Genomic DNA, 9,607 nt, shown 5'->3' with positions numbered 1-9,607 from the left:
AGGAAAGCTGACTAGAGATAAGCCAAACTAAGGCCAGGCATTTATAATTAAGAATAAGCCTCTGTGCATGATTTATTTGCAAACTGGGTGGCAGGCCCCCCAAAGAGTAAAGAGCAAAAAAAAAAAATTGCTAAGGCAGGAAGATTGTCATAAGTTCAAGACCAGCCTATCTACTGTGTGAGACCCAGTCTCAAAAAAAAAGAATAAAATTATTATAAAGCAGAGCTAGCTGAAACTGGTCTACTATAGAGTGTCAACTCAGTGGAGTAGGAGTGTCTACGATCTTGAAATGGAAGCTGGAAATGGTGGCACATGGCTGTCACCCCAGATTTCAGGTTAGGATGAATGGATTGCCTGAGCCCAGCAATTGGAGAGCAGCCTGGGGAACAGAGACTCCACCTTAAAAAAAAAAAAAAAAAGAACCAATGAATAATTTTTTGTCTTATCTACTTTTTCGTGTATTTGTGTGTGAGGTTTTTGTGAGTGACTGTTCTCTGAGCCAAACAACAGCAATCTTGGGGAATTTGGCTGTTCCCACTTGCAAAAGGATTACCGGCTGGGCTCCTTGACTGTTCACATCCCCTCATGGAGGAGTAGAGAGGGCCACAAGGCCCTCACCTGGGTAACCTGCCAGCTCCCTACCACCTGTTGTATGCAGCTGTGCCTTAATCACACCTGGCCTTGGGGAGGGGCTAGAGGGTATATAGCCTGGGAGACCAGGGCAGCGGGCTTCATCTATGTATCCGCAGGGAGGTCCTTGTCCCTTCTGGGTAAAAGCTTTCCAGTGCAGCTGTTTGGGGGGAAAACACCCACATTTCTATAAGTATCCCCTCACCTCTGCTCTGTAATTAAGGCCCATATAAACTCATAGGTTTCCCAGAGTGAACTTTGGTAGAATTGTGTCTCAGTTTGTCATTGGGGCCTTAGGAGAAATATAGACCATGTTTACATCTCCCCATGGGAAGAGATTTTAGCTACAGGGTTATATATGTGTGTGTAGGTTCGTGATTATGCACATAGAAGACAATCACAGACGATGTGGAGCAATTTCACAGACAAACATGAATGACTTTTAAATGTATGGGCAGGTGTTCAACCTGTCTCATAACAAGAAATGCCAACAGAAAGAAAACCGAGGCCAGGTGTGGTGATGTGTGCTCTTAATTGCAGCAAAGCCAGGGTGATCTCTGAGTTTGCGGCCTGAGGGGGTCCCTGCAAACCCCGAGAAGAGATAAGAATGAAAACCCTGTGCAGATTGACCTAGTCAATCTAGATCAGACTTCAGGGAGTCTCATAACAGGTAATTTATTCCCCATGTATTTAGCCCAGTACAATTTGAGAAAAGTTTCCTGGTGTAATGCAATCCCCCTTGCACAAGAAATCGTAATTTCATTGAAACTCAACTCAGGGTACCTGTCATTCCCTCTAAGAAGATGGGTTCTAGAGATAGGCTACCTGTACTAGCTTAAGGGCCTAAGGATTTGTCCTGGTTTTAGTCCTACAGATAGCCTAGAGCCCATCTGGGCTGTTAGCCATCTCCGGTCCTGGTTGGGGGAGCTTTGGGGAGCCTCTGTCTATCAAATCATTTAGATTTCTAGCCATCTCTGGTCTTGGTTTTAAGGGCTTGATATGGCCTGGCCCAACAGATAACACAGACTACCAGGCTGTTAATCACATCCAATTCTCAGCCTTCTGGATGGAAGAACAGGTTTTTCATCTTTCCCATTGGAAAGTCTGTGCTTAACATTCCTGGTTCTCTGGAGATCTGTGGGCACAAGGACCTTCGTGCTGTGCTCCCAACCTAGGCCAGTCTGGTCTACATAGCCAAATTCCAGACCAGTCAGGGCTGCACAGTGAGAGCTGGTCTCACAAAATGAAGGAAATGAAAGGATGTCTTCCCTACCTATCAGGGAAGCAAAACCTTAAGCAGTTTAAAATCCACTGTTAGCAAGGCTCTGTAGAGACAGGTATTCTCACGTGTTGCTGGGATGGGAGAGCTACAAAACAGAGCGACTGCTGTGGAGGAGAACCTGAGACTGTCCACCAAGACTGTAGATGCATTTGCCTTTTGAGCTACATTCTGTTCCAGAGACTCTCTCTTGTGGGTAGATTTGCACATTCGAAGTGAACATGAAAATATTTTGGCATTGCCTTCAGCGGTGAAAAATACAAAACATGCCCATCAGTAGAAGTCAGTTTAATAAACTTTATGCCCAACAATGGAATAGTCTGCAGCTGTAACAAACAGTCAAGACTCAGTTGCTTTTATGATTTTGCTTTTTAACACTCTTTTTAGATTTATTTGTTTTATATGTATGGGTGTTTCGCCTGCATGTATGTCTGTGCATCCTGCACATGCCTGATGCCTACAGTGGTCAGAAAAGGGCAAGGTCATCTGATTCCCTGAAACTAGAGCTACTTACTGATGGTTGTGAGCTGCCACTACATGCTGGAAACTAAACCCATGTCCTCTGCAAGAGCAACAAGTGCTCTTTCCGCTGAACCGTCTCTCCAGCCCCCAGCTTCTGATCTTTGAGTATCCCAGCCTGGCCTCGAACTTTCTATATAGCCCAGGATGACCTTGAACGTCTGATCCTACTGCAACTATCTTGGGTGCTAGGATTCCAGGTGTGCACCACCCCATCTGTATAGTGGTGGTGGAGATGGAACCCAGGATGGAATGCTAGGCGAGCATCCTACCAACTGAGTGTGAGTTACAGCCCGGCTCCAACCCTCAGTGTTTCTTAAAGGCAGCAAATGGAAACACTGACAGCTAGTCTCCATCCCACACTCTCCCTCTTCTTCCTGCTCTTTTCGTGTTCAGAGAGGCACTGGAGATGAAAATCAGGTTTAGTTCTCTCCCCCACACACGACAGACACTATTCTGCCACAGGTGCCGATGGCAGTGCCCAGGCAGGGTGTCACACTTGGGAGGAGCAATTCGGGAGGGTCTAGAGTTCAGGGCCAGCCTGAGCTACACAGTGAGACCCTCTCTCAAAAATGAGGGAAGCTAAGGAAATGGCTCAGTTGGTAAAGTGCTTGCCTTGAAAACACAAGGATCTGAGTTCAATCCCCAAGCCTGTGTTTACAACAAAACAAAGCAGGAATGGTGGGGTCACTTGGAATTCCAACCTTAGGCAGAAACAGGCTCAAGGCTGGCTGGTCTGGCCTGCTCCGTGAGTTCTAAGCAACTGAGACACCCCGGGGGCTGTCCACGGGTTACAGATGCCTAGGGGTGCCATCTCCGGCTGCATGTGTAGAGGTTTTGTCGTCCCCTTCCACTTCTTCCTGGATTTGTTTCTCCCCTTCCTTTTTTTTGGGGGGGGGGTCCAGGGACAGAACTCAGGTCATCAGGCCTGCACAGTGACTGCTTTACCCACTGAGCATCTTGTATAGCCAAGAGGTTTTAGTTGGTATGTTTGCTGTGGATAAAGGGAGTATTTGGAATGGTTCCCAGTGCAGGAGAAATGGGCTGGGGTAGGGGTGGGTGGGTTTCTGGATCTGACCAGGTCCCCCTTGGTTCACCACTCTGCCTGGTGCTTGGGTGCCACACCCTGGAGCTCAGATACCCAGGCCAGTCCTCTGTGCCCTGTTAACCAGGGGGAAATGTGCTTAACACAAAAGAGACTAGAGAGCCTCAGGTCAGGCCATCTTCCGCAAGGCTGGCCAGCTGACTTCCCTGCTACTCGGGCTCCCCTTCCCAGTAACGTCGTCTTGCCTGCAACATTTCCTCCTACCTAAGCCGAGAAACATGCAGCTATCACAGGGCAGGCCAGGCGCATGCTTAGATGATCCCTCAAGGTGCTCTCACCTGCCTAAGGCAAAGAAGACACCACTGAGGTGGTGAGTGCTGGTCCTCACCGGAACAGGTGCCAACTGTGCCTGCAGAGAAGGGGAAGTCACCATGGGCAAGGACTCACTGGCTTCCTAAACCTGTCTCCACTTCAAAGTCAGAGCAGCCTGTGCTCAGGTCTGTACAGCCTTCAGAGGATTCCTTAAATGGGTCAGGATAGCGCCGGCCTAAGAACTCAGACACTTGATTCCCCAATGCAAAGCATCAGTCTCCTAAAACATACCCACCAAGGATCCCACGGTGGGGGCAGAGCCAGGCGGATCTCTGTGAGTTCGAAGGCCAGCCTGGGCTACAGAGCGAGTTCCAGGAAGGCCGCAAAGCTACATAGAGAGAAACCCTGTCTCGAAAAACAAACAACAAAACACATACCCACAAAGGGGTATGTGTGCACATTTATGAGCTGGATCTTAAATTTTCCCCAAAGGCTCTTATGTGAAAAGCTTGGTTGCCAGCCTGTAACATTATTGGGAAGTGGTGAGACCCATTGGTGGTGTAACGGGCGGCAGCGGGGTGGGGGTGGGGGGTGGGGGGTGTCGACGAGATGGGGGGGGGAGCGCTGTCCACAGCCCAGCTGAGCTAGGAGTTAGGAGTGTAGGGCAGGATGGACTAGATTGCTGAGAGACTAAAGAGAACACCCAAAGGCTTCATGCCAGACACGAGGCTGACTGAAACTTATGAGGAGAGGCAGGAGGGAGGGAGGGGGGAGAGACAAAGTCTGTGGCACGCAGACCAGGAGCCCTCTGCTCCCCAGCGTTCCTTTTTGATTGTACTGCTCGCCATAGCAAGGGAGGCATTAGGTTAGACTGCATGAGCAGTGGCATCATTAACTCGCCAGCTAGCTTTGTCCTGGGATGACCAGCATTCCAAGGCAGCGCTGACTTAGCCTGTGTGGGAAGTCAGCCCCTCTCCTGATGATGCTGCTCACCTGCTGCAGGGGGCCAGGTGGGGGGAGAACTTCACTTTGAGGGGATATGAGGGACACCGGCCCTTTCCTCTCTGATTGCTTACCGACTGCCACGGCTCTCTGCCAGTTATGCGGCCTAAGCGGAGGTTCCAAGGCAGGAGAGTCGAGAGCCCTGGGACTGAGACCTCTGATGCAGAGGGCCAATACAAATCATTCCTTCTCTAAAAGTGAAGATCCCAGTGTTTCATCACAGTGTCAGAAAGCCAGCTAACACAGTCACTTGAGCTCAGTGTAGGCTAGAAAAGAGCTTATTTCTGTTCTCTTAGAGAGGCCACAGGAGGGACTGGGGATGGGGCTCAGTTGGTAGATACATGGTTAGCCATGCATGAAGCCCTGGATTCAGTTCCCAGCATCATGGAAAAATCAAGCACTGTGGTGTCAGTCCTGGGGAGACAAAGGCAGGAGGACCAGAAATGCAAGGCCCTTGTTCGCTTCATAATGAGTTGGAGCCAGCCTAGACTACATAAGACCCTGTCTCAAAAAAACAAAATAAAACAAGTCACAGAATGCAAGTGTCCAAAGAATTATTTGATATGTAAATCCCAGCTCCAGATTAACCATGTCACCCACTGAAACTGCTTTCACGACCATGTGGGCTATAAATGCAAAGACTTGCTCATTTTACTTGCATTCTTCATTTTAAAAATATTTCTCTTATGGTTGAAATTCATATAGTGTAAAATCTGCCATCTTTTCTTTTTTCCCCCGGTCTCTGCCTTCCAAGGGCTAGGATTAAAGGCGTGCAACACCATCGCCTGGCAAAATCTGCCATCTTAGTCATTTTCAGTGTCCAGTCCGCTGGTGCTGGTGTGCAACTCTCTCTGTCTGTAACCTTTTCATCTCACAAAGTCTGAAGCTCCCCCTGTGGCATCAATCACTCCCTGTTCCCTCTCCTCATGGCTCCTAGCAACCGCTTACTCTAAATATCTCGCTTAGTGGAGCCACACTGTGCTTGTCTTTTTGTTACTGCTTATTTCGCTTTACAGAATATCTTTAAATCTCATTTGCCCACTCAAATGTGTCAGAACTTCCTGTTTCACCACTGAGCAGTATTCTAGTCTGTGGACATCCCCACATCTGGCTTACCCATTCACCTATCAATGGACACTTGGATTTTGTCCATGTTGTATACATTGTGAATGACTCTACTGTAGAACTTGAGTATGCAAATATCTCCTTGAGACCTCATTTTCAATTCTTTTGAGTATATGCCCAGAAAAAAAGAATTGCCGGACCCTAGTAATAGCATTCTTTTTTTTTTTTTTTTGGTTTTTCGAGACAGGGTTTCTCTGTGTAGCTTTGCGCCTTTCCTGGAGCTCACTTGGTAGCCCAGGCTGGCCTCGAACTCACAGAGATCCGCCTGGCTCTGCCTCCCGAGTGCTGGGATTAAAGGCGTGCGCCACCAACGCCCGGCAAGTAATAGCATTCTTAATATTCTGGGAACCTGTCCGCCATACTCTTTTCCTTTTAAAAATTCCTACCCTGAAGGCAGCAGAGTTCCAATTTCCTTCAGACCTTGGAATGCTTATTATCTTCTGTGCATTCATAGTGGCCATCTTAATAGGTAGGAGGTAGTATCTCACTGTAGTTTTGGTTTACATTGCCCTAATAATTAGTGATGTTGGGCACCTTTGCATTGGTGAAAGCATTACCCTATTTGTGTACCATTGTTTTTTTGTTTGTTTGTTTGAGATAAGATCTTGCTATGTATTTTGAGATAGAGTTTCACTATGTAGCCCTGGCTGACAAGGAACTTACTCTGTAGACCAGGCTGGCCTCAAACACAGAGAGATCCACCAGCCTCTGCCTTCTGAGTGCTGGGATTAAAGGCATGCACAGCCACACCCAGCTCCATTTTCTTCTCTTGAGACAGGGTCTCTTACTGAACCTGGAACTCACTGGCTGACCAGAAAGCTCCAGCTTCCACACACACACTGGGCACATGTGCTGCCCCCCAAACCTACACATACAAATAAACACATAACTGTAAAAAGAAGTTTTTAAAAGATCTCTAATGGGGCTGGAGAGCTGGCTCAGCAGTTAAGAGACTGGCTGCTCTTCTAGAGAACCCGGGTTTGATTCCCCGCACCCACATGGTAGTTCACACCTGCCCTAAACTCCAGTTCTCCAGGGTCCATTACCCTCCTCTGGCTCCAAAAGCACCAGTAAAAGCATGTGGTACACAGATATAGATGCAGCCAAAATACTCACACATAATTTTAAAAAAATCTTCAAGATAGTACCTATGAGATTATGGGCTGTCAGTTTAACCTTCCACCATACGAAATAAAAGCATTTCTTGCTAGGATGAAAAACCATTCAATGCATATTCACCTAAGATCAGTTCAGAGAGAGGTCCCTCTGGATCACTGACATGTCTTAGACCCAGGAAAGGAAGGGACCTTTTACCTACAGTATTTGTTTATTCATTCATGCACTCATTTTGCATGGCTGGGGATTGAACCCAGGGCCTTGCATATGCTAGGCAAGCATTCTACCTTTAAGCTACATCCCTAACCACAGGAGATAATTTTATAAAACCCATAAGAGAAATGAAGGTTTTTTGAGGGAATGATTACGTTTTGAAAAAACAGGGTCTTACGTAGCCCAGGCTAAGTCGAACCTTCTATGTAGTTGAATATAGCAATGATCTTCCAGCTTCTACCTCCAGAGTGCTGGGATTACAGGTGTGCACTACCATACTCAGTCAGAGGGGGATGATGTTATTACCATTACTATTATCTATTATTATTTTTGACACAGGATCTCACTAGGTAGTCCTGGCTGGCCTTGAACTCACAGAGACTCTGACTCTCCAGAGTAATGGGATTAAAGGCATATCCCACCACATCTGGCTGATATTTTTAGAACTACATTTTCATTCCTGGATCCTGGAAGATATTCTTTACCAATCTATGAAGTTTGGAGGCAAATATATACAGACATAAAAAACCAATCAAGGCCGGGTGGTGGTGGCACACGCCTTTAATCCCAGCACTCGGGAGGCAGAGGCAGGCGAATCTCTGTGAGTTCGAGGCCAGCCTGGGCTACAGAGTGAGTTCCAGGAAAGGCGCAAAGCTACACAGAGAAACCCTGTCTCGAAAAACAAAAACAAACAAACAAACAAAAACAAAAAACCAGTCAAGACTGTGGACCTCAATTTTACCACCCATACAAGAGGCATTAGCTAGTGAGCCATCGTTAGGCTTTATTTATAAAGGAGCTGCTCGCCACGCTTCTGCAGCCTCTTTACAACTCGCTCACATAGTTATTATTGGCACGGGCCTTGTTCTTCTCTGCCAGTCCTCAATGACTCACTTTTGGAAGCCAGTGGATTCTTCAGCGATGCCTTTTCTTGGGCAGGCTGCTCCTCTCTACCCGCTGAACTCTCCCTGCACGCTCCATCAGCCAGTTTGCTTGGAAACAGAGTTTTCACCATATAGCCCTGGCTAACCGAACTCACTATGTGTAAACCAGGCTGACTTCAAACTCACAGAGATCCACCTGCCTCTGCCTCCCGAGTGCTGGGATCAAAGGCGTGAGTCACAACATCTCGCCTTGATCAGCCAGTCTTTTGTCACTGTCCCCTCCTCACACCACCCGGGCCTGTGGCCAACTATGGAAACTGTTAACTAGCGATGGCTAAATGTGCTGGTAAGGGTTTTTTGTTTTGGTTTGGTTTTTTGTCAACTTGACACAGCTAGAATCATCTGGGAAGAGGGAACCTCAACTGAGGAGATGCCTCCATCGGATTAGCCTGTAGTTCATTTTTTTGATTAATGATTGATGTAGCAAGGCCTCACCCACTTTGGCAGTGTGGCACCCCTGGCAGGTGGTCCTGGGGTGTATAAGAGAGCAGGCTGAGCAAGCCATGGAGAGCAAGCCAGTGGGCAGTGTTCTTACCTGGCCTCTGCCTCAGCTCCTGTCTCCAAGTTCCTGCCTTGACTTCTTGCATGAAGGACTACAAACTGTGAGAGGAACTAAACCCTTTCATCCCCAAGATGCTTTTGGCCAGAGTGTTTATCACAGCTGTGGAAAGCGAACTAATACACTAGATGAGAATAATGCAGGCTCCCATGTTCTATGCCCAGCCATGGCTTGAGTTTCCTGAGCAGGTATACCATCCCAGCTGCATCCTGGGAATAATCTAGAATCAGTCACTCTAGCCATGAAGACATTCCCACTTTTACATTCTACTTCCTGGGTGAAGATACGTTTCCAATGTTATCACCAAAGCTCCAGTCCTTTCAAATGGCTCCTGACCAGGAATTCCCTGGGAGCAAGGTTTGGAAAAGATGACAGTCTCCATCCTACCCCACAGACTCCTATTTTCAGATGCCATTTTGAAAATAGGCATTATGGAGGTATATTTACAGAAGATACAATGCATTCTTTCTTGATTTGTTTGGGGGATAGGGTGTGGCTTCGTAACCCAGACGACCCTTGAATACTTGGTCCTCCTGCTTCAGCTCCCCAAGTGCTGGAATTACAAGCCTAAGACACTACGTGTTGCCGGGCGGTGGTGGCGCACGCCTTTAATCCCAGCACTCAGGGAGGCAGAGGCAGGCGGATCTCTGTGAGTTCAAGGCCAGCCTGGTCTCCAAAGCGAGTTCCAGGAAAGGCGCAAAGCTACACAGAGAAACCCTGTCTTGAAAAACCAAAAAAAAAAAAAAAAAAAAAAAAGACACTACGTGTAGTTTACTAACTGGCATCTCCCCCTGCAGATTAGCCTGGAATGTTCTAGAATTTAACATAGTAGTCTTTACCCTTTGTGTCTTTTCTTCCCTGCG

Source organism: Peromyscus maniculatus, chromosome 2 (genome assembly GCF_049852395.1).
Source record: "Peromyscus maniculatus bairdii isolate BWxNUB_F1_BW_parent chromosome 2, HU_Pman_BW_mat_3.1, whole genome shotgun sequence".
Classification (NCBI taxonomy): Eukaryota; Metazoa; Chordata; class Mammalia; order Rodentia; family Cricetidae; genus Peromyscus; species Peromyscus maniculatus.
Note: the sequence above shows the minus strand (reverse complement) of the source record.